This window comes from Emydura macquarii, unplaced genomic scaffold, assembly GCF_026122565.2.
Source record: "Emydura macquarii macquarii isolate MOO-44397 ecotype Brisbane River unplaced genomic scaffold, CSIRO-AGI_Emac_v2 contig_480, whole genome shotgun sequence".
NCBI lineage: Eukaryota > Metazoa > Chordata > Testudines > Chelidae > Emydura > Emydura macquarii.
In genome coordinates this window covers 1201353-1226423 of record NW_027130617.1, presented here as the reverse complement: position 1 = coordinate 1226423, position 25071 = coordinate 1201353, and the positions used below count along the sequence as shown (strand labels likewise).

The 25071-nt window shown below is 38.2% G+C and overlaps 2 long non-coding RNA genes across 3 annotated transcripts in view; one reads left to right on the top strand and one right to left on the bottom strand.

The window, feature by feature from the left end:
* The window catches only part of LOC137146742 (uncharacterized), a 74693-nt gene extending 52275 nt beyond the window's left edge, over positions 1-22418 (top strand). The window contains exons 4-6 of the long non-coding RNA XR_010918027.1: positions 4762-4901; positions 11165-11257; positions 22333-22418. This is a non-coding gene — a long non-coding RNA (uncharacterized lncRNA). The remainder of the gene's footprint in view (positions 1-4761; positions 4902-11164; positions 11258-22332) is intronic.
* The window catches only part of LOC137146744 (uncharacterized), a 140914-nt gene that overhangs the window by 78123 nt on the left and 37720 nt on the right, over positions 1-25071 (bottom strand). The window contains exon 1 of one of the 2 annotated variants that reach the window (XR_010918029.1): positions 17770-17841. The exons of the other annotated variant lie outside the window; for it this stretch is intronic. This is a non-coding gene — a long non-coding RNA (uncharacterized lncRNA). Of the gene's footprint in view, positions 1-17769; positions 17842-25071 lie in introns of those variants that run through there. 2 annotated transcript variants of the gene reach the window in all.

Here is a 25071-nt window from a genome sequence, read left to right as displayed (position 1 = left end):
AGCTTCTGTAGGCAACTTGTCAAGCTGTGTACTTGAAAGATTCCCAGGACTTGTGATTCTTTCATATCTTTCAGACACTGGTTACTTTCTCTAATTTATTTGATTGTTAAAGAATTGTATTGAAAGTATCCAAAAGGAGATGTGACGACAGTTCAAAAGCCACAAATCCTTTAGTCCTGCCAGAGTGCTTGCTCAGCCATGCCTATTTTCTTAGAGCTAGCTATAGGTAGCACCAAACCCCCTATTCATTTTCCATTTCCCAGACTCTCAGAAGTTAAACCAACTTACAGCCCAGATGGAGGAAGAGAGAACCCATCACAATATTCTTCCTTACTATTTAATATGATCTTTCAGTTGGAATTTGTTAATTATTGTCTTATCAATGCTGATGCCAACAACTTCTCTCTCCTCTTTGGGATAGCCTTTTCAATATTTAGATTCCAGAGTGATTATATTCCTACCATAAGATTTTATCACATGTGCATTGTAAAACCTAAAGGAGTAATCTTACATCCAGGAGAATGGGGGAAGGCAAAAAAATATCCACAATCTTTTCCCTCAGAGTTTCCTCCAAACATTTTCAAGGAGGGCAGAATTCCAAACAAACAGCAAAAAGTTAGGCCACAATTTCTGGAGACCAGCTGAAGGCACAGGACCTTCTTCACAGAGACTGCCTCTTCAGCGGATTTGCAGCCTTAGTTCATTAACACTTCTTACCTAATGGAATCATGCTGCCAGACTATACTACTCCTTGAAATGCCCCCATTAAATAGGAGGAGGTTCCAGCAGAGAAGGTGAGAGAGATGTAGGCCAGTTCAACTGCTGTTGTCTTGTGCGAGTGAGGGGATAAAAAATGATGCATGTCCATCTGCAGCTGAACTCTTTCCTGGCTCCCATTTCCAACAGTGAGCTTCCCTGTGTGGATTTTGCAGAAAGGCTATCATGGAAGGAGCTGTTTTCCTCTCTCAACACCCACAAGCGAACAGTGAGAGATTTCTCAGGATTGATAGGACACTTGGTCTCCATTTTCAGCAAATGATACATATTTAATTTTACAAGTACTGTAGCAGTGCACAGGCTCCACTCACCTTTATCCTACATACAGGGCCCCCACATGGGGGTGGAAAAGGGTACAATTTACCAGGGTCTGGAGGCCCTGGGGGGCCTGGCCTAGGCTGCAATCCTCATTACCATGAGGAAAAAAATTGAGGCTAATTGAGGATATTTATAGAAACAAAAATAGCAAAGGGGGGAGGCATTTTTCAGAAATGTAGACTATGTAACAGTAATTTCAGTATTCAAAACTTTTTTCATAGCTCATGAGATTGTATGTATGGGATGAGGGATTGTGCTATGTGTGTGGGAAGAGGCCCGTGATACAAGTTTGTATTGGGCCCGACAAAATTATGCTTGGGCCCTGCCTACATAGATGAGATCATAGAATTCAGACAAACAACAAAAAATCTGAGGTGTTAAAATTTCAGCAGATCTGACATTGTGTGTAATGAATGGTGTCTGCATTGCACCCCAACTTAGCAGAAGACAAATTTGGGACATTCAACACCAAAAAAACACAGGCATCTATCCATTGAGATGAGAGGAGAATTTCTTCAGTAGCAAGTAAATACCAGGCTGTTACAGTCATTGGGGCCAGCCAGCAGGAGATACAATGACACTAAACCAATGCATTTCACATTCAATGGTTCCTATCAGGGAAGCAGCTCTGACCATAGATCTTTCCCTACTAGAGATGAAGATCTGTTTTTAAGAAACCAGCTTCTACTTGTATAAAGAGTAAACATTAGGTACTCAGTAAAGATCAAGATTCATAAAAAAAATGAATAAGTACATTGGCAGAGCAATGACGTGAAAGAGGTGGAAACAAATATGGGGGGAGGAAGAGGAAGACTTTTGCTCCCTTTTTGCCATTAGTTTTACCAAAAGAGTCAAATTTAGTTATTCTAAGTACATAATTTATTTTAGTTGTAACACCTCATACTATCGAAGACAAAGAAAGCAACTGTCTCTGTGGAAGGAGATATGAGGAATATGAAGAAGAGAGGCCCTTTCTCCCATATCTGATGGATGTGTCAGTTCATTTATATTAGTTGGTGGAAGTTTACACTAAAATTATGGTCACAGAATACTCGTTGTCAGAACTTCAGGTCACAATTATTGAGATTCTTGTAAGCTATCCTTATCTTGAAGCACCCAACACCTTAGTTTTCCATCTATTACTTGCAGCATTGCCTAATAGTGTCAGTAATGGACGTCTCTAGCATGTCTCACTAGCTCAGTAACACTTGGCAGGGATGATCTTGGAGAAACTGACCTAATGAAGGCAACAGAAAATATTAATATCTGGTTGTATTAACAATTATGATTAAGAAAACTCTGAAAACCAAAGCCTTTACTGTACTTATGTAAGAGTATTACCACATCCTAGTACACATAATAAGGTTATGAAATAAACTTGAATTATTATACAAAGTGTACAGGATAAATAGACTGCTGTGGAAGTAGCAAAATTTTCAGAGTTTTGAAGAATGATCCTTGAAAGGATAGGTATGGCCAATAAAAAAAAACAAACAAACACCCCACCACACACTGGATGAAATACACCTCAAAGGAGTAACCTCTGTTTTGAATATCACCTCTTTCAATTAATATGGTAGCCTTAATTCTCTTAATTTTGTTTGATGTAGTTATAAAAATATTTGCATCATTGAACACGGAAATAACAATTGGGTTTAGATCTGGTTTATGCAGTGAGGGAAAGAGGCACATGCACGCACACATGCTGACTACAAGATTTGGGGCTTCCTCCAGTTTAATACAGGACTGATTTTTGAGAAGCTGCTTTATTTCACAACAGTTTAGTTTTTGTTTGTCTGTAGAACAAAAATAGGACTTAAATCATGCACTGCATGAATATTTTGTTAAGAGTATATAAACTTAACCATGGGGAGGGAGGCGGGGAAAAATAGTAGCAGAAAACATTTACCTGGTCTGGCAATCAGGTTATATACACAATGAGCTAGTGCATATGAAAAGTGGTATGAGTAACTGCAATTTATAAAAGCTTTATTCTTGTGTTTGGGTTTACACAATAAAAAGAAATAAATCATCTATTATCGTAAGTCCCCCATTTGAAATGTGAAATACTTTAAACAAGCTTAATTTATAGAACTTTTATTTTTCCCTTTTGAAATATGTATTTGAAAAAAGCTTATAACCTACTATACACACTTCATGAGGTATGCAATTATCAGGCCTGTTCCTGGAAATAATCACTAATTTGGCAAACAAACAATTACAGCATACATTACACTAAGGTGCATTAAAAGTTTGGCTTCCATGAGAGTAAGGAATATGAGCAGCTACACAGCTTAAATCCAATGAGTAAAACACATTCTAGTTGTAATTTTAAAAGCATACAATTTAAAAAAAAAAGAAAGAAAAAAAGAAAACTCTGAAAGCCAGAGGGAGTATTACAACAGCTTGGTGGAAACAACCCTGTGACTGTACCCCTGTTATCTCATTTATGTGTAACTCTGTTACAACTGAACACCAGTGGCTGTTTGTAAAAGTTCTCTTTGTGTGCTACTTTAATGAAAGTATAAATAAGCATATTCAAAAGCCAACAGCACAAAGAACATACAGTCATGACACAGTTCACAATAGTGAATTCTGTATTGAATGTCAAAACTGGACATGGGATAGTCAAAATATAAGCAGCTTCCCTTTGCCTTGGATCCTTCTAATGATACAAGCCAAGCAGCCTAAACAGAAAAAGTCTGTCTATGGTAGGGGAAAAGAAAAACACCACACACCTCTTTTCCGAATGGAAGAGTAGTATCTTTGGACAACATCTGGCACCCTTGACTTCAAAAGGGGCTATTTTATCTGCCTTGTACATACAGACCCAAAGAAGTCTCATGTCTCCATGCTATTGCTTTTTTGTCCTATTAATGCCATTTAAATTATAGACCTGATGCAGCCATACAGTCAAAACACCACAGCATCTGATAAAACACTGTATTATAATGTCAGCATGACTGAGTTAATTATTCTTTCATATTCTGTACTTGTCCTCATCAATCACACACTCTCTCAGCTATCTTTTATAGCTATTCTCTGGCAATCTTTAGTGCTCACTAAATTTTTTTTTTTTTTTTTTAAAAACACAAAGGGCCCTAATACTTCATTCATTGCACAGGCAAGACTCCTGTTTATAACAATGGAATTTTGGATATACAAAATGCAGGATCTGACCAAAAATCTTTTATGATGATTTAAACAAGGACTATGAGATGCAGTTAGGGAGCTAAATTAAAGAAAGCACAAAGTTTGTTTTTATTAAATTAAGCTAGATCAAATGTGTTTTTCCCCTTTTAGTATTTAGGATCTTTGCATCTTAGCTACAGAATAGGTTTCAGATAGAAGGAAGCACAATGTTTTCTAAGAGGCAAATATTGGCCTTTATATCTGTCAAGTTATTTGCAATAGCAATTATCCATTAAATACTTCTAAAGCATATTCTAACCGGACTAATTAATTAAGCCTCAACACTGCTTTGTGATAGAGAAATACACTAAGGCTCCCCCTGCACCCTCAACTCCTTCCTCAAATATATATGGCAAATCTAAAAGTAAACTAACAGGGGTCACATCAAGTCAGTGGAAGAGCTGAGACTAGAACCTCTATTCCTGGGCTTCTAAACTTGTATTATAAACCACTTGCTTGATGCTTCCTTTGCAGAGGAAGGATCTAACATCAGGCATGAACACAGGACCTGCTTTCTTTACAATTCAACTGTTTTAAGGCCAGAGAACTTCTTTCGGGGCCTGATCCTGCAAGCCTTAACTTGGGCATTCCACTGAATACAAGAGATTACTCAGGTGAGTAAGGACCAGCAGAATTTAACCTCATTTCTTTTTTCAGATCACAGTTCTCCATAATCCAAATGGAGTATTGCTCAGCAGTTTGGACACACATAAGGAACTTAAGATTATAAGTCACCAGACCCCACATATAAAGTGAAGAGCAAGCACTGAAACTGATTATAATGGGTCAAATTTATCCGTAGTGGGGCCAATTTCCAATAGCACACAACATGCAATGCATTTTCAAATATAAACGAGTAGTCCGTGCCACCAAAGAGCTCACAACCTAAAGTATGAGGACAGAGTAGCGGAGAAGTTACATCATACAGAATGAAGAGACTAGATAGTGTTAGGCCATGTCTTGATAGTACAAAGTATTTATACGCCAGAGTTTTTTATTATCATCATCATCAGACTTTAAACAAAAGTGCACTGTGTACTTCAGACAAATTCAAACAGTTGACAAAATTAAAAAAATTAAATGCAAACAAAAAGCTTCTTAAAAAATCTTGCTTAGAATAAAGCTTTCTGGAGCATTTCAGATATTCAAAGTTTGTCTAAAAAGTTATCTTGTAAACAAAACTGAAGAAGTTTTGGTTTGATCAGCTGTTTTAACAGCTGGTCACGTAAATACCACATTTGCTTCATCATCAGCTTTACTTTACAATGCAATTTTTTTAAATCACAGACCTGATTTTTGACATGAACTTCAATCAAGACACCTTCACTTTTGATATGTCTGGAGCTGGATTCTACTCCTATTGCAATCAATGGGAACACCAATATTGACTTTACTGGGAGCAGGAATAGATCCTCAATTTGAACTATTTAAGTGAATATAATCAAAATTAAAAAGATTTCAGTTTGTTTACCATACGAAATATCACTGAAACAAGCAGTTATGACTAGCCACATAGATGTGTACTCAGTATATTTAATCAACAAAAGAATTTTAATCTTCTCACAGGTGTTGCACAGTTTAACTGTTGAGTCAAATGCTCTATACATATACTAGCATATAATATCTGCTCATTACTAAACTAAGTGGAAATGCATCTGCATGTTGGCTGTAGTATTCCAGTCATGAGGCTAAAACCATCTTCAGAAGAGAGGACTTCATCTCATTATTTATGACTGAGAACACAATACAGTGGTCATCATCAAGTCAGCAGCATTTACCATCTGGCATAGCAAGTTTTCCTTATATGGAGATAGTGTTGCCTCAGAGATAAATAAGACTGTCGTTCATCTTTCTGAGATCTCTTGTCTAATATTGACTTCACCACATTTGTACAAACTTTTAACTTCCAGATTCTATAGTGCTAGGTCATTGACATAGGACAGCCCTTAAAGGCTACAAAGACCTTCATGAAATCTGAATCTGCACTGAGTCACTGCCAGGTGCATTTAGTGTGAATGCTAATTTTGGTCTGTAAAGGTGGGATTTTTTCCCCCACGAGTGCCCAGCATTGACTTGACTGTGCTCTCATTGAAGTCAACAGTAAAACTCCCACTGACTTTGGGAAGAGCGACTTAAATAGAGTTTAACACCAAAATTTAAAACGTGCCAAAAACCAGACATTAGGTTGTCAAGTATGTTCACACAGACTTATAGTTTTTCTGTGCTTCACATAGGGAAATGCACATTCCGAGGCTCAGTCTACATATTTTCAAAAATAGCTTACAAAACACAAGACATTATTGCATGTGAGTGGGAATAAGACGAACAAAAACCTGGCGTAATAATAGTTGGTTTTTTCCTTAGCTGTCCAAAAAGTTTTTCTTCTAAGAACTCAACTGAACTTACAGATATCTTTAACACAAAGGCAAATGATTATTTGTGACCACTTCACCCAAAATATATTTTGTAGAAGTCAGTGGTCTTCCTATACTCAGATAGAATTGTATTTAGTTGTGTTCACAATGGTTCTATTTTGAACAATCTGATAAAAAACCTCTCTATGTCAATCTGTTTTAAGTTATATAAAACCATTCTGCTGCCTGCTGCAGTCAAGCCATCTCTCATGCACTCCATCTTCCTGCACTTACATATAGAAGGAAGTGTCCTAAACTTGCAATGGAGTATGCAATTAATTTTTTTTTTCATTTTATAAACATCCTCAAGCACAAATGCTAATAACTTCCTTGCGTAGTCAAATAGCAAACTGCAGGTTTCAGAGCTCTCTGATGGGAGTCAAGGCGACAGTGAAAGGCAAAAAGCAATCTGTCAGCTCTGCGGGCTGCTTATTTGTTCACTATCAACCGGAACGTGCAGGGAACTGGAGAGGACAAAGTTAGAGCATGTCTACTGCAGCTGTGCTTCCTGAATATTGCCATAGATTTGATGTGCTAAAATTATACAGTGAAGATGAAAATATTTTAACAGACACAGTATAGATAATTTCTGTATTAATTCCAATTACTTTTAATCAGACAATTCACTGCAGATGTTCCCCCAGAGGTGCCATGAATTAACAATCTGTATATCATCATGCTCATCTCAGACAAAAACTCTTTTGAAAACCTGCTTTTGAAAGCTGCAAATTTTAGCAGATTTTTTTGCCTGTCACATGCAGAGAAAATGGTACCAAATTTCTCATGATTTTGTGATTCTGGAAACCTGGATCCGATTGTGGATGAGATCATCAGAAGTATGAATTTGCAATCATCTTCAGTGATCGAGCCAAATCCATAGAGGCCACTCTCTATTTGTGTTTTGGTGTCATATAGATGCTGTCTATTGACTGCCCAATCCAGAACAGGCTGGGGGTTTTGTTTTTTTAAACTAGATATAACAAAACCAAAGTAACAGGCATTAGAATTCTACAAGGAACAACAGCCAAAGCTAAAAGGAATCAGGACGTAAATGGGTATTCATCACAAAAGCCACAAACAAAACCAAACATCAATGAAATATACGTATAATTCTCTCATCAGTTTGCAGTTTCCAATATGCTATGTACCCCAAATTATATTTATCTATGTACATATAAGTAGGGGTAGCAGCTACAATTCAAAAACAGTTGTCATTCCTCAGTGTTTCTGCAAGATTCTCCCTTCAGAGAAAGTGCATGACTTGCTATTGGGGTGTGATGCGGTATGAAGAGCCCAATCAGAAGTAGCAGTTCCAGCAGCAACATTTGGTAGCATGTGGACATCTTTAGCCAGGTGAAAGTCATGTCATATATTGGTTTATCAGCTATCTCTCATCTGATAATCTAGTGAAAAAAGTGTGCTACACAAAAAATAGGATAGCCAGGGTTGCCCCTCCTATTCCCATTTTGGGTCCAGTAATGTTCATTCTGTTGTGATATCTCAATCCAGAGTTTTCAAAGCCAGTTAAATAAGAAGATCAGCAACAATGCATCTGTTACATAGTTTTAGAACTTGTTTTCTGATTAGACACTTGTTTTCCACATGGAACAAGTGCAAACTCTGCCTCTGAGATGGAGGCAAATAACTGTCAAACACTGAACCTATGCTGTGAATCTTGGAGTAAACAATTGGTCAGAGAGTTGATTTTATGTTGTTTTACTAGAGCAAAAAGTTCATGAAATAATACTTCTTTTTAACTGGACCATCCAGCTATTTGCTAGGAGAAATAAAAAGTCTACCATTCCTTATATACCAATTCTATTTACTTATCTTTATTCCTTAGTCTCACTTCAGTCTGATTTAGAATACCTAAGTAAGTTATACTTAGCAAAAAATACTTGAATCCTCAACAGAGGCTTAAAATTTCAGCCCCCATAATCACACACCTAAAAACAGGCAGCTGCATATAATGGATCCTTCGAGTTATCAACTGCAGCAAATGCTCTTTCTTATAGAGGCAGACTTCGTGGCTCTGGCTTTCTTACTGAACCTCTCCCTGGAGGATTGCCCAGCTGGAGACAATACAAACCCCGGAGGACAGATTACTTGGCTTGGTTCTTGTCCACATCACCTGAGAGCTGTCACTTCAATACACAGATAATGAAACCATATGGAAAAAACGTAGAAACAAAAAAAGAGAGAGTCATAACCGGACTGTTAAAATGACTTCTGTTGTTCTGCTTGCCAGAAAATTGATTATTTACATCATAGCTAATTTAATAAGGGGATTAAGGCAAAGGGGAGGGGAGGAACGAGCAAAGTCTCTTGTCCACAGAGGTAGCCCACTGAAGAACTATTCTGTTTATTGCGAGATATCACATAACATGTCTGAAATAGCTAGAAAAATTCAGCCAAGTCATCATAGCTCCATTGACTTGAATTTACAGCAGATGAGAATCAGGCTCTGATCATCATCCATTTTAGTTCACTGTTTTGGAGATGGGATTGAAATTTATATTTTCAATCAGTGGCTAAGGCTGAGAAATGCTAAGAAGGGATACTGAAGGATATTCTCTACTCAAAACTTTATGTGCTCTATGGAATTATCAGGCCAGATCCTCAGCTAGTGTAAATCAGCAGAACTTCCATCAACTCTAACAGAAGTTCTTGGCCAGAAGTTGATCTGCGAAATGATTTTAAACCAAGTTAACGTAGCCTGCTCAGGTTTCCATAAGAATTATTTTGACTTTTTTCCCCCCACAATTCTGAATTACTTTTAAATAAATCATCTGAAATAGCGTAAGTGACAATGAAAGAAAATGCATTCCAATCAAAGGCATGTCTCCTCGCTAGCATGCTGGGCATCGATTCTTCCTGGATTCTGTGGCAGTCTAGCATGGCAACTTGATTTTAAATTTTAAAAATCAAGGATTGTAATGTGAAAGTGTCTCATTTCCATGTTTATTTAACCCCTGCGCTAGTAATTTTGACATTGGATTCAATTATGTTCTGCTATATTTTAAGTTGTCAGTATTCCAGATGGATAATTGCATTAATAACGTTGGGAGGTGGGTGGGGGGAGGATGGAGGGTAGCTGTAGGTTTTGGTAGCTGAGTAGTTTCTTTGGGCTTTTGGCATCTGGGAAGCAGTTCGGAATTGTTGGATTAATACATCAGCTGGACGATTAGGTTGAAAGATCAGCAGCAAAACAGTTAATGCTGACATAAATTTACATCTTTAGGTTCCAGAGTAAACAGTCCATTGAGATGAATAAGGCCATTCACTTTCACTCCATTCAGGCCCCTTGTTTCAGATAGTTTGCAAATTCAGAAGACAAAACTTCGCATTGGTTTATACTTGGTTCCCAGTGTCAAAGTTCTTTGAACCAATGTTAGTTGCTGCTGTTTAAAGAAAAAACTAAATATTTTAATACAACTCTATAACAAGTGATGAATTTTGTGGCAAATTCTACAATGGCAGAATATGTAGGACACTACATGTAATGTATTATATGGAAAAATAAAACATATTCCCTCTTGATTCTGTTTTAAGGCAACTAACTCCCTAATTTATGCAGATTATCAGGGAAGATATTACAAAATGGCAACTTCACGTCATTTTCTTTAAATCATCTACTCCTCATTGAAGTGATGGCAGGATTAGGACTACTACAGATGGTCCTAGACAGGGATTGCATCCTGTAGCCAATCACACAGTGATTCATTCCTGGCACCATTAAGCTTCTCTGATCAAGAACCTGGCAGAGTGATAGGCATTTTATAGAGAGAGACTGGATTCAATACTAACTTTATAAACAGGCTCAAATAAAGTGCAAGTCTGAATGAGATATGCACTGGGTTCTGAGCTCCAAAATTATAGTCTAAAAATTAAAAAAAATTGAAATGCATTGAGATAAATGCAAGGAGGAAAGCCAGAGCCAACAGGATGCAGCCCAAATTCAAAGTTCAGTTTATAATTAAGTATCTGACAAAAATCTAAATATATCAACATTTAGGTGCTTACTTTAATTTTTAGGAGATAAAATTTATGTTGCAAAGTACAGATTTCATCCAACTTTGCTAAAGTGGGATTTTCTTGATTTAAAAAAAAAAAAGTAAACTGACAATACTACTCATTGCTTTTCCTTATTTGTGTTTGTTCAGAACCCTTAAGATTCCAGTGAGAGCCCAGAGACAAAAAGTAGATGCTGAGAAGAGGTTCATTTACCACATTTCACTTAAAACAAAATAAGTCTTAGAGAATTCTAAATGGGTTTTTGGGTCCCTCAGTCCTATCAAAGGAGGCCACCACAATAGTTTTGTTGTTACTGCTGCTGCTGAAAGTGAAGGTGGGATCTATAAGACAACCTATTCAAAAAAGTTGGCATAATAGGAGCTTGTTTGCGCTTTACAGCAGTTTGAAATTCAATACTTTTTTTTTTTTTTTTTTAAATAATGTTGCAGGCATACAATTTGCAGATGTAAAAATGGAAGCCACTGCTCAAATGTTTGATCTGATGTTCTTGGCGGGAAAAAAAATCTGGACACGTGTGCCAGGTAACAGTTACAGCAAACTACTATACTTTATCTTTGATTCATACCCCTTTTTACTCGTGTTTTACAAACGTCTGTTATTCTTCAATAGTCAAATATCAGAAGTGCTCTCTATACCCATTCCCAACAAGTTTGTTGTACAGAGCACAGCCCAACTCTTACTATAGCTTCTCAAAACCACGGAACACCCATTTTAACATTCACCTCATTCATTTGGTTGATGGATGTATTTCATGCCTCCCCTTTTTCCTCTAAAAGAAAGTCACAATGTTCAGATACCATTTGGCACAGCTAATGTTAATATTGAATCACATTCAAGTAAATTAATGATCTTAACAGGGAAGTTGGAGAGTGCTTATATGCCTGCTTCTGTAGTCCATACAAGACGGTCCTCTGTCCCCCTCCACTCCACATCTTGGGCTTAGAGAGCTGGGTCTTTTGGCTCAGAACATAAAGACTCATGCTGCTACATCAGGCGGTCCCTAGGTTTGAGCTCTATTGTTGATGGTGTGTCTCACTCAGGGGAGTTATGTAACATTCCCAAAACCAAATCAATACATAGGGAGATATTCAGGGGGGCAGGATTCCTTTAAAACTAAAAAAACAAGACCGTCTCATGTTCACTGCTCCCTAGACATTAAAAGATTTTTTCACATGATGTGCCCACCTCTTCTGAGCATGCAAATCAACAAAGGGCCATAGAACATGTCTTTAGAACTGTGGCAATTGATGCTCAGCTGACTGTCAGTCAGCAACTTATCATAGCTGAGCATGCCACATCTTATGACTAGAGATGGGTATGGATCTGAACAACCCAAACATAGGGGGAGTTCAAAAATGTTATCTGGCTCTGCATTTGTATTTTGCAAATGGCACCTATCTTAATGGGCTGAACCAAAACAGGCCCAAACTTTAGGATGTTTCAAATTCAGATGGAATTTTATGCTTTGAACCTTCCTCTACATAAAAGCCCTTGTTATGAAGCCCATCTTCCAAATAAAACTCATTGGACATATCCAAGTCAAAACAAAGGGACAATTGAAATCAAAGAAGAATGACAAGAAATAAATATTCATGTTGAAAAAGAAAAGTTAAACACTGCATCTAAAAACCCTGTCATTTATCAGGGATCCTATACTCAATTATAACTACCACAAGAACCTTACAGTTTACACTGTAAATTGGAGTCAGTCAATGGAACCAAAGAATCCCACTTTGGACTATTCCACCAATGCTACTGTTCAAGATAGTCAAGGGAGGCATCGATATATTGAAATTAACACTCTCTCTCTCCCTCCCTCCATGTGTAATTTCAAGATTAACGCATGTATTTCAACAATACACAATTTTTATGGAAAACAAGAGCTTTCACTGAATCCTCTCCCCTTCTTTTTCTGAGCAGCTCTCATATTTAGATATTCCCTATTTCAGTGCTGCCTAATAGAGTCTTTGGCTGCCTACATTTATGCCCATCTGTTACAATGGCCCTATGCCAAGTTTGAAGTAGTTTGCTCCATTTCTGGAAGACAAATGCCAACCTAAGACTGGTTTGGATGGACAGATGACACTGCAGTGCCAATTTGCTACAGGAAGGTCTTCTCTGAGATGGCTCTGCCATATTGGTACGATGTTTCTTTTTTCATGAAATTATATCTGCTGACATGTATATCAAAACTGTCCTTTCACAGTTACCCATGATCTTACCCTTCACTGTATTTCTATCTATCCGTGAAATAGCTTGTATCACAGCCAGAACTGAGAAAACACAGCAAGAGAACAATATGTCAGACTCTTCAGAATACATGCTATGGAGACAGTCTCCACATACACTATGCAAGAAGTCTGATAAAACCACCAAGGACTGAATCTGATGCTATCAAGACTCAATGGCCCCAATCTTGTTTGTCAGCTGCATTATCAGGCCCCAGCCTCACGCTCTCCACTAATGGTTCCAAACAGCTTTGCTACAAGTGGGCAGCAGAGCTCTTTGAAGCTTATCATATTTTGAAGGTAGCAAGAGGAGGAGGCTGAGACAGCAGTGGCAGGGAAGGATAGAGAGAGGAAATATTGAGAGGAGAGGAGAGAAAGTCTTGACAGAAGTCTTGAATAAATAAGGTGGTATCTGCTTGAACAGCCCTTGCCCCTCATCTTGTGTTTTGCTAAGCAGCAATGAGAAGTAAGCATGGGTAAATGACCCTCACCAATACCCACCAATTTGTTTACTGAACAATAAAAAAAAGATTTGGCACTTCTATAGTACCAACGTTCTAAAACATGTTACATGCATTAGTGACTGAATTTCTTAACCTCGTCAAGTAAGTAGAGAGAGAGAGCAAAGGCTGCCAGGACATCTGCTCTCTCTTGTAAATACTGCCACAGGGAATACGGGACAGTGGAGAAATGACAGCACTGCTGCATGACATCTTGATTTCAGAGTTTTTGTAATACACTTCGTATTTTTCCTCCACATTTCTTAAAATTGTTGAGTGAAATCATGCCGTTGCAGTAAGTGGCAAATCCCCTCCTGATTTCAGTGAGGTCAGAGTCTCATCTTAAATCACTTTCTTGATAAATTTATAGGTATATTAAGAAAACGATAAATCTCAAAAATCATCTGGCTCAAGTTTCAAAATATTTTACCCCATTCCTTCCTCACCCCACAATTTCTACAGAACACATCTTTCACAGCATACAGTAGTACCATTAACACCTTGCTCTTACACAGCACTTTTCAGACACAGCTCTCCAAGTGTTTTGTTAAATAAATGATTTAACCACACTTTATCAAAGGGGAAACCGAGGCATAATCACAGAAGGTGATTTGTCCAACATCCTCCAGCAGCTCTGAGTCTGATCTAGAATGGAATTTGAGTTTTTGAGAGTCACAGTCGAATGCTCTAACACTGCCTATTAGTAATTCAATTAAAAACAAAAATATTTGAGTTATATTGAAAGAAAGCAGGAAAATTACGTCTCCTTTCTGCCCCTCCTCCCACCAAGTGCCTGAGGTCATTTTCCACAACAGAAATAAAAGCTTTCTTGGTAGTGTCTTTTGTCCTAAACAGCAGTGGTTAAACTGCTTGTGGCTAATTAGTTACTCAAGTGAAAGTGTAATAATCCTCCAGTGTGACAGAAAATGTTTAGATTGAGTTTTCTGCAAGCAGTGTACTCCTGGAAGAGATGCCATAAAAATCAGCAGGATTATGGAATTCTAAACAAAACTAATGTACTGTGGGAACCCATTACAGATTTAACTATATAATATTTATGTACCTAGCTGACCTGTGTTTTTAACTTAACACTTTTCAGCCACAGATTTTTAGCACTTGGATCACATTCACCAAGAAAGAAAGTCACTCAGTATGCAGAGTCAGCATAAAGCCTCCAATATAGGGTTTGCATATGATTTAAGTGGTTCTTGGGCCTAGTAATAGCCCTCTGCACAGAGATGAATTTCACCTCAAGCTTTGAACAAGAAAGATATAAAAAAGTATCCGTCACCTGTTTACCTATACAAAAGGATAAATCCATGAAGTAGACTCCCACATTTTCTACTATCTATGAAGATTATAGATTAAAATATATAGAAGGTATAGATTAAAATGCAGACAATCAAGAAAAGTTCTTATTCCAGAGAGGATTTTATGCAAAAGCAAGACAACAATAGTCAACATACAAACATATTCGATAATGGCTGTGGACACTGAAGACTAAGTTTGAGTGCCCAACATGAGACACTTTTTAGGGGTCTGATTTTCTAAAAATCAGGCCCCTTCAAGGAGTCACAAGTTAGGCACCTAAACTCCCTGTTGAATTTGTAAAATATAGGACCAGTTGTCCAGGCACATTCTGAATAGCTGGCTTAGCCTTAAAATCTTATATGCATGTTTCTCACCCACCCACCCACAGTCTATCTTTCACCACTTCCTTTCTAGCCCCCATTTGGCCTAATGATCTCAGGGGTTTCTTTTTAAATTACAGACTTTGTCTGCAAAGTGTCACTTCACCTCTTTGTGCCTTTGTTTACCTTCCTACCCTGCCGGACTTGTCTGTATGGGGGAAGAGGCAATCCCTCACTAGGTGTTTGTACAGTGCCTAGCACAACAGCCTTGATCTCTCTTTGGTCCCCACTGCACTATCATGATACAAATAAATGAAAATCAAGCTTGTGTCTCCCCCATGCTCTCACACTCCTCCTTTGCCAATCCCCTGAGAAATGGAATTTGGATCCTTAAATCAGCTCTCAGTCAAGTTCCCTAAATGGGATGTTAGCTTAAATCCTGACTATCACTGCACTGGCTGGACCTGCAAGGTAAAGCACCACTGCTGCTGGGCTGGAGAAGCAGCTGGGCAGCATTTAAGCAAAGATTTAAATTAAGGACAAGATTTAGGAGCTGCTCTAAGGAACCAAATTCAGTTTCTCAGGACTTTTTGCTTTCTCCTCTCATCCTGGCCTAGAGAAAAGAACTAGAGGTGCTGGGAATAGTGAGGAGCCGAAGGATAAAGAAAACGAGACACTCCCCCCCCAAAAAACCCCACAGACGAACCCTTACAGCTCTTCCCGACACCCCAATAAGCCCAGCTCCACTCAGCACAGGTTGTGGTTCAACAATCACTTCCACCTCACACTTTCTACTGGAAACAAATAAATTAGGAGTCCTGTTTCATTTTGTCAATAGAAAGTGAGACAGTGGTTACTGGACCATAAAGTGCTCCTCAAAAGGGCAGCCACACTCACTGGGGACAGGAAGCAGGACACTGGCTAGGCAGAGAAGACAAAGCTTTAAAATATAAGAAAACTTTTATGCAGGATACTAAGGAGAAGGCGCTTATAGCCTTTGATCTACTCTTTTACCCTTCTATGGGTAACTAATTTTCTTCAGTCACAGATACATTGCACAACATAGACCTGCTCATGCACATAAAAATATATTTTAAAGGGGTGAAAGAAGACTAACAATAAGCCACTGTACTAATAGGTTGCTGGTCCACTTCAGATGGCTGAAGCCACTGGAGCACGTGCCAATGTAGAGTGGCCCTTGCTATATTAAACATGTATATTTTGGGCCCAATCTCTCAGGTGCTGAACACACAATTTACATCAAGCTCAGCACTTTGCAGAATTGAGCCCATAATTAGCATGTTTGTTTTGAATGGATGTAGCTGTGTGCTCAGAACTTTTGAAAGTTTGGTGGTTTATTTAGGAGTTTAGCTTCAAGTCTTTAACCCCTCCCCCCCAAATTCTTGTCGCCGTGTAAATAATTTCTTAAAAATACCCACAGACATTATGTAATGCACGAGGTGTTCCTCATGACTGTAAGTGGGGAGAGGTGATAGTCCATGAGTCTCTGTTAAGACACCTTACTTAATAGATTGGAGTCCCTGACACAGATAGTACCTGCATTGCAGACGTGGAGGTAAAATTCTGAGAAGTGATACTGAAAAACAGATTTACTGAGAGAACCTTTACGGTGAAATGTCTCCCATCTTGTTTTGTCCTCTGTGAATGTAGGGCAATACAGCAACATTTCCCTTCCTAGTGGGTAATCTTACATTACTAGTAACTATTTCATTGATCATCAGCTCTATTCTGTGCATGCTGTACTAATGTAATGCAATCCTTGCTTAGTTTCTAGATCCACAGCTTAATTCTATTACAGCGTTTGAGGGTAGCAGACAGGTATTTCAAACAGCAGTGGCTGGGGGTGATCTGCCAGCAGGAAACCTCGGGAGGCACTGGAGCATACTCAGGAGCAGCAATTGCTATAACTTTGAAAAGGACACAGCATGAGTTCCCTTCACTACAGGACCCCATGGAATTTACGGTGGCATTGGTGGTGCTAACTCCCTCCTCCCCCTTCAAAATAGTCACTGTGCAGAAAGGCAAAGGAGGTAGGGCTGGATTCCACCTGTATACAAAAGGAGCCAGAGTAGGACCCTTGATTTATTGGTCAGTTTCCCATTGCATTGGAAAATACAGACACTGATATGATAATTATAGAGTCCTGTAGCCTTTAAGTTGTTTCTGACTGTGAGAAATTGCCTGCCCTGCAGGGCAAGTTCTACAGAGTCCCTCCCTCCATTTAGGATAGGTAGGATTTTAGGGCTATGGGTCTGCAGAAATAAATACCTGCCTAAAAATACATTAAAGGATTCATCTCGATTGTCAAATGCTACTTAAGGGCCTGATCCAGTTACTACTTGCCTCAATGCACAGCCATTTATTCATGGAAATTTCACCACTCTCCCAAGCTCTGGAGACGAGTTTGTTCTAGTAGGCTCTAAGAAGAAAATTCTTTCTCAGAATTGTAGACACATAGCTCCTTTCCCAAGATGATCATTTCTGACATTGTTCTAGAAACTGGGCTGTTGAGAAAGCTCTTGGGGGAATCCAGTGCACCTGCTTAGGAAGGCTGAGCATCTTAATACTTGGTGCACAGGGAAGGAGTTACTCTCCAGTTGCCTGAACATCAACAGCTGATTAAGATACAAGAATGAAAGTGGGTTAAACTTACTGGGCTTCTCAACAGTTGTCACTCTTTAGCTGAACAGTTCTTCTGACTTCTTTTTAGCCATCTGTAGTCACTAAGTTTGAGAGAAATGGATATACTAAGAAGTCAAGATGACAATATTTGTAATGCCCAGAATGCTGTTTGTACTTGAGGGGAATAACAACTTTGCATCTTCAAAGAATGCTAGAAGTCTTAATTAGTCTAGGCCAAATCCTCCCTTGTGATGGAGCATCTGAGTGGTGATTGAGGTAGAGGGGGCCTGGGGAGTTTCCCCATCCCCCCAAACCTGTATGCCATGCAATTGTATTAGAGGAGTCCTACTAACGTACAAGACAGGATCCTCTGTACTGCAACAGTCCCAAGGGTGGTGATGGGGCCATGATTTGTCAGCTGTGTGTGTAATAGCCTTCAGTCGTCTAGTGCGCACGCAGAGGCTGGCAACAGGCACTAGCAGTAAGATGAACAAAGTATTCCAACCAACCCCTTTCAACCTCAGTTCCACCCTAATGAGTCCTGTTGGTGCTGGAAGACAGTCCAATACTAAATGCTTAGCCGGTGCCACTCCACGGTCTCACTTACATGGACACATCTCAAGAGCACAATTTCATCCCATATACATACACAGGATCAATTCATCCGCCATTGAAATGCTCAGTGTCTGGTGTTGAAGATTGCTTACGGCTGATAGTTAATAGTAACAGTCATATTTTAAGACAAGAAGTGAAGTAGAATGTTACGACCAGTTAAAGTTACATTCTTCCTCACTAAATGCCCGATGTAATAACTATGCTTGGATCTTGGTCAGCACATATTTTTTCACAAAAGTAAGGGTGTAAAAGCACTGATATATTTACTGCCAAAACTATAAGGTTATCATAATAATTTACTGCGCTTAAGACTTCAAAGTCACAGTTCTGAGTGGAGTGCCATTTCTTTCCTTGAGCTCATTTCCAACACAAAGCGTATATCTGAGATGCATGTCTTATTTGAGACCCTACACAATGTTCAATGTCGTATTTCCTAGAAGGATAAATTCCTTGTGCCTTCTCTAGATTCAGACACACTAATATGCTGATAACTTGCAAGTTGTGTGAAATAACACTATTTAGGGTTTATATAGTATTTTAATGTCTGTATAGTGCTTTGAACATGTAATCACCACTACACCTTTATGAGGTAGGTAAATGTTATCCATATTATAGACCAGGGAAATAGACACTGTAGGGATAAAAACATTCACCTTGGTTGAAAGTAACTAAGTGAGAGAATGGGGAGTATGAGAATTTGGGGGTTCCGAGGGTTCAATGCTACAGTGAATCAGAAACAAAAAGGGGAATGAATTTAAACCCTATTGTTACTCCACCAGACTCTGAAGGGTGACAGAAGCACACATATCTTAACCATTAAACATAATTTTTGCTTTAAAATAAGATATTTAAAGAAAAGTTTAAAATGTCCTTTTCTTCCTAATTAGCGATTCATTTTGATTTTACACTGTGAATAACCTGAAATATAGCCATTATAGTCACTCAGTGCTGCTATCTGCAAACACACACACATAATATGCAAAATGTATTAAAATAAGTCCTATATGATAAAACCAAATTTCAGGGTTAGGTTATGTTAGGTGCTATACACACCCATGTGAGCAGGTACAGTTTCTTAAAAAGACAGTTTGTAAACAAGGCAGATCAAGGGTAGTAGAAAGGAAGTAATAGTGTGTCCACTTTACAGGTAGAGAGCCAAGGCACAGAGATTAAGTAACTTGCCCAAGATCACACAGGAAGTCTGTTGGAAGCAGGAATTGAATACACATCTGTAGAGTCCCAATCCAGCACTTTGTCCTGAAAGCCATACTCTTTTCTCCAGGGTGAGCAGTTTTTAGAACACAGGCAACTACCCTGCTCTCTCTTCATCCAAGCAAACAAACTTTCATCTGAGCTTTATATAAGCCCCAATCCTGCACTAGCTACCAGATAGGTGCAGGATTGGGGCTGCAGTCTGAAATTCAATTGCTACAGAGACTTGAAAGTTAATAGGTTTTTGTTCATGTGAAATATCAGCACTTTGCACTATTCCATGGACTATCATGCAAGCACCTTAAAAAGGTGCTTTGCAAATATTTATGAAAACAAGCCTCCATACCATTCCTGTGAGGTGGGGAAATATTATATTCCCATTTTACAGTGCACTGAAAGAAAAAAAAAAAAAAAAAAAAAGCCTTAGCACTGAAGACACTCAATGGACTTTAGAACTTCAACAACAATTACTTATATAGCGCCTTTCATCCACAGATTGTAAAATGAATTACAAGAGCAGATAAGTATTATTACCTCTATTTAACAGATGGACAAAAGGAGGAAGAGCCCTGAAGAGAGCAAGGACACAGCAGAACCAGCAATAGAGAACTCTGATTTCCTAACTCCCAGTCCAGTATCCTATTTACTGGGCATCACTGCCTCACATGTATTTTACCCATTTGCTTGTGTGCAGCCACAACTAGGAGGTGCACCATATGTTTTATGAGTGCAGCTTTAAAATTATTGGCTGTAGTGGCTTGTATGCAAAAATCTAAGAAATTATGTGGCAGAGTTGGGACTATACAATACAGATCTCCCAACTCATCATTCTGGTCTTTAACCACTAGACTATGTTCTACATCAAATAAGGAAAGAATGTCTGCCTGAGGCAATCAAGACAGGAGTCCTGATAAGAAATTGCTTTCAAAAGGTGATAGTGAATACAGAGAATTAGTAGCTGAACTTCTTGTGCTTTTAGCATGAGCTTATCATGTTGCTTCTAATTGTCACCCCATCTTTGATGATTTAGTTTCCACTTGACATGTTTTGAGCCTGGGCCACACACAACTCCATGCCAGACGGTTTTTATTTCCCACCGTTCTGCCTTGCCTTGCCTAGAAAGTTCGATGGCTGAAACATTTGCTAGAATAATAGAGGCTAAGTGTGAAGTCAGTAGGTGAGTTTTGCTTCATGGATATTGATGTAGAAAGCAGTTGCATACTATTTTGACTGATCTAAAGAACAAATGCTTATATATGATTTATTAACACAAATGTGTATATCTTCCATAAACAGTAACATGTTCCAGTAACAAACTGAGTAGAAAATTGTAGCCCAAGAGCACTTGGAAAACTGCAAACAGTATTTGAAATTGTCCATTAATTATTGGTTTTAAATTAAAGCACAGACTTTAGGTCCAATTCTGTAACCTTTTCACATTTGAATAGTTCCTCTGATTTCAAACAGAACTACTCATTTAAGTGTGGCATAATCAGGCCTGATAAGTTTAAGATAATTAAAACAAATAACGGACGTATTCAATATACAGTATGTGCACTTTGAAAACCTTGCAAACTAGGTCATGTTAATGTATTTTCATCACTATAAAAATTTTAGCAAATTTCCAAAATTAAAAATTTATCCTGAAAGCCTATAGTTCTTGGAATCATTTTTGTAAGAGTAATCAGGTATATCACCACCACTGATCATACTTGCACTGGTCCTAAACTACTGTGGCTAAACAGCATCTCTTTCCCAGAAGGATTATGTTGCATACATGTAATATTAGCTGATAGGTTTAATTAAACTGTGACAGCACAGTTAATTTCTGCATAGCAAGTTTACTCAAAAACCATCTTCAGTAGCCATCAGAGAAATCTTCTAGAATGAGAGAAGCTATGTATTTATTCAGCAATTTGTCTGTGTCATGTATGTTTGTCATACAGTTTTTAAGAAGAGTTCTATAGCTGCTATTTCACTTCAAAACAGGTTTTCTACTATGCCAACATTTATTCTTTAATGACATGGAGAATTACACCAGGAATATATTTGGTCTATAGTATAGTTTTGGTGTTTTGTATACACCATATCATTAGAAAAAAAGGCTCTGTAAATGGCAGAATTTACACAAAGCCATATATTATTCATATTGAACAGAACAATGTTTTCCCTTCCTGTATTAGACTAGTATGTAGTATTACTCTGACATGTTACACAGCTGCTACTCTTCTCCCCAGAGGAAGCTGCATTTCACAGATGGGTGCAAGTATTCCCTAGAACAACCTTTTGCTCCAGTACTGCACCATTATGACTACCTAATCTGATCTCCTGCACACACCAGCCTAGAACTCCACCTAGTAATTACTGCATTGAGTTTAGGAATTGATTCTGCACTCCTAACACATCCCAACTTCCATCCACTTCAATTAGGGTTTGTAAAAATATTGTGAGAACATCAGATAAAAGTGAAAAGTAATATTTGGTTTTATTGTTGCTTTTTATACATGTGCTGCAGAAAAGTAATGCTTCCCTCCCTGCCTGCCCTTTCTGCCACCAAAGGACTTCATTCTTTCAGAGTCCATAAATTTTAATTTCAATGTTGACATTAAACTTGTGTTATAAAAGTGACTTGTATTGGACAGCAAGCCAAGAAATAAAATAAAGCTTCTGTTGACAATGGTCAAGTAGATTTAATTCCTTTAAGTGAAAAGAGCACACTATCAATATTTAATGGGATTCTGTGTGTGTGTGTATTAATTTATTTCAGGTCTGGTGTCAATAAGAAGATGCAGCATTGAGTTTTTTATATTTCTTAAATGGAAGAACACCATGAAAAATGGAACAGAAGAACAGGTAAACTAATTTTAAAAGGGAATAAAAGGAACCAGTAATTATGCCTCACTCTACTTGCAAATCATGCTCAGGACTTCATATGGTGTGAACTGGCATAGCTCTACCAATGGAGCTGTGTCAATTTATACCAGCTGAGGATCTGTCTGAATACCATTTTTAGACACTGCCACTGGAACTCACTTTACTGTCAAAATTTTCTCGCTCACACACCCTCCTCCCCCCCCACCCCCATTTCTTCCTGTCCCCAAGTGTATAACTGAAAGTTTGTTGACTATGGGAGATTGGCTACTTCCACTATTCCAATAACTGAACACAAGTGATTGTTCTGCATGTGTCGCAAACTCTGTTTTTGCTCCTTGCTTCTAGACAAATGAATATCTATACACAAAACATCATTTTCCATATAGTAACAATTTAACAACATCCAGGGGATGCTATTAACTGTTCAACGTTGTCAATGCAATTTAAAGATGCTATAAGCCACTCAAAGCACTGAGCTACATTAACCATCTTTCAATCAATGCATAGAATTTAAAAAAAAAAAAAATGAAAAAGTGTATCCCTAAAGAGATGCTAGAATTTAAAACTTCGAACTGTAAATACTTGCAAGATACCTCCAGTTCCAGACTATTTGTACAACGAACCAGGTGCTTTTCTTAAGAGTCTCACTGCCTGCAAGGGCAGAGAGATTGATTAAAAAGGATGTTGAATGGCAACATGGATCCAGACCTATTTGTCATTTACCATTCATTCCCCAATGGATGGGTGTGTGGTGGAGGGAGAAAAAAGAAGAGGGGCAAAGAAGAGAGCAGGGAAGTAGAGAAAAGAAGCCTAAATAACTGTCCTATATAGGGAAACTGATAAACATGAGTGGTAGTGAACAATGAAATCTAGTTGCTGTTATTAGCCAATATTATGCAGTTAAACCTTCTTTGATACATGATAAAAAAATAAAAAATGTGGAAGTCTGTTAATTGGGAGTACAGATGTAGCTTGCATAGCAGCAAAGTAATTGTTTGTGCAGCACAACACCCATATCTTCAATTTAGGTCAGCCATCAAGAAGAGGAAAAGGATTGGAGACTGAAGATGAGATGCTCTATTTCACACAGTTGCCCTCTGGAAGGACTGGCAAAGGCAGTCACTTAAATTAACTGCAGGTCATCAGACAAGATATCTAATCTATTCCTAAAACAGACAATCTCAACAGCCCAAATCCCTATGGCCTTTACAGCGACACAATGAACTACTTCCTCCTGTACCTCTGTCAATTCACATTAGGTTTCTACTTTTTAAAAAGTGATATTTCATGTACACTATGACCCTATTGCTCATAGCAAGGAAAGTGCTTTGGTTTATTTATGACCTACTAACCTTAAATTAAAAAAAAAAAGCATACATCCAATCTGAATGTTCTCATAAGCCTGGAGATTTGAAATAAAATTTAAAATAAATTTGGCATTTGTAGCACAGCCAGCTAAGCTATATTTGCCTAGTTGGGATTTTTTTTTTTTTTTTTTTTAAATGAAAACCAGATGACAGAAAAGGAAAGCATTATTACCCTGCACAAACTGCAAGTTTTGAGCATCAGGACTGCAGCTCATAGGTGCCTGGATTTCTCATGAACCTCCACTTCCATCAGCATAGAGTTAAATAAAGCAACATTGTGGTTTTACATTTATCGCCAATCTAGAAGACTAGAATGAGAAGCCAGTTGTAGTTTTCAAAGTAGAATGTAACACATCCACAGCACCTAACAAACCTATTTTCAAGGTTATCAGCCAGGCAAGATAGTGCATTGAAAGAGAGTGACAGAGAAGGAGAATAAAAAGGAAACATTCTTCCACTTCCATGCTAAACATGAGTGACCCTAAACTGTAAAGTCTATTCATTTCACTGGGACAATATTGAACACATACAGACAGGAACAAAAGTCTATCGAGTCCAAGAGTCTGATTCTCCACTCACTCATGCTGATGTAAATCAGGAGAAACTCCACTGAAGGCAATGCAGTTACACTGGAATAAAATCAAACCAAAAGACTATAGTCTGCTACATGTGGATAGATCACAAGTTCTTGGCTGTATGGGCAAAACAAGTTCACTGCTGCATTTACTTTGAGTTCTGAAGTTGTCAGAATTGCAAGCGATGCATTTCCCAGGCCAAAAAAAGAAGCACCCTGTCTATAAAGCATACTGTAATCCACAAAGGAAAGATGACCCCAGTTTATGCTACTGTAATCATGCCTGTGCGCATCAATATGATTTTCTGTTGGATAAAAGGACAGCAAGTCACTTATCTTAATCTACTATTCCATGGTAAAATATTGAGGCAATCAATTCCAGTATATGCAGGACAATCAATCAGTTAAAAGAAATTGCTATGACTTAAAGTCCTTGCCACGGAGCCTTATTTACCATACTAATGCAAATAGCACACACTCACGGTATGTGGTGTCTTTTAGCTTTGAGTACCCAAATATTAGCAGGTTTAAAACAAGAGATGCTTGAAGTGATTGAAAATCAACTATGCATTGATCTGCCAAATATACCACACTACTAGGAAACAAGATTTCATATGCTGCACTTAATGAAAACCAATGAATTGTCAGTTTCATGAAACTAACTCTACTGCACTGCAAGATAACAACTATC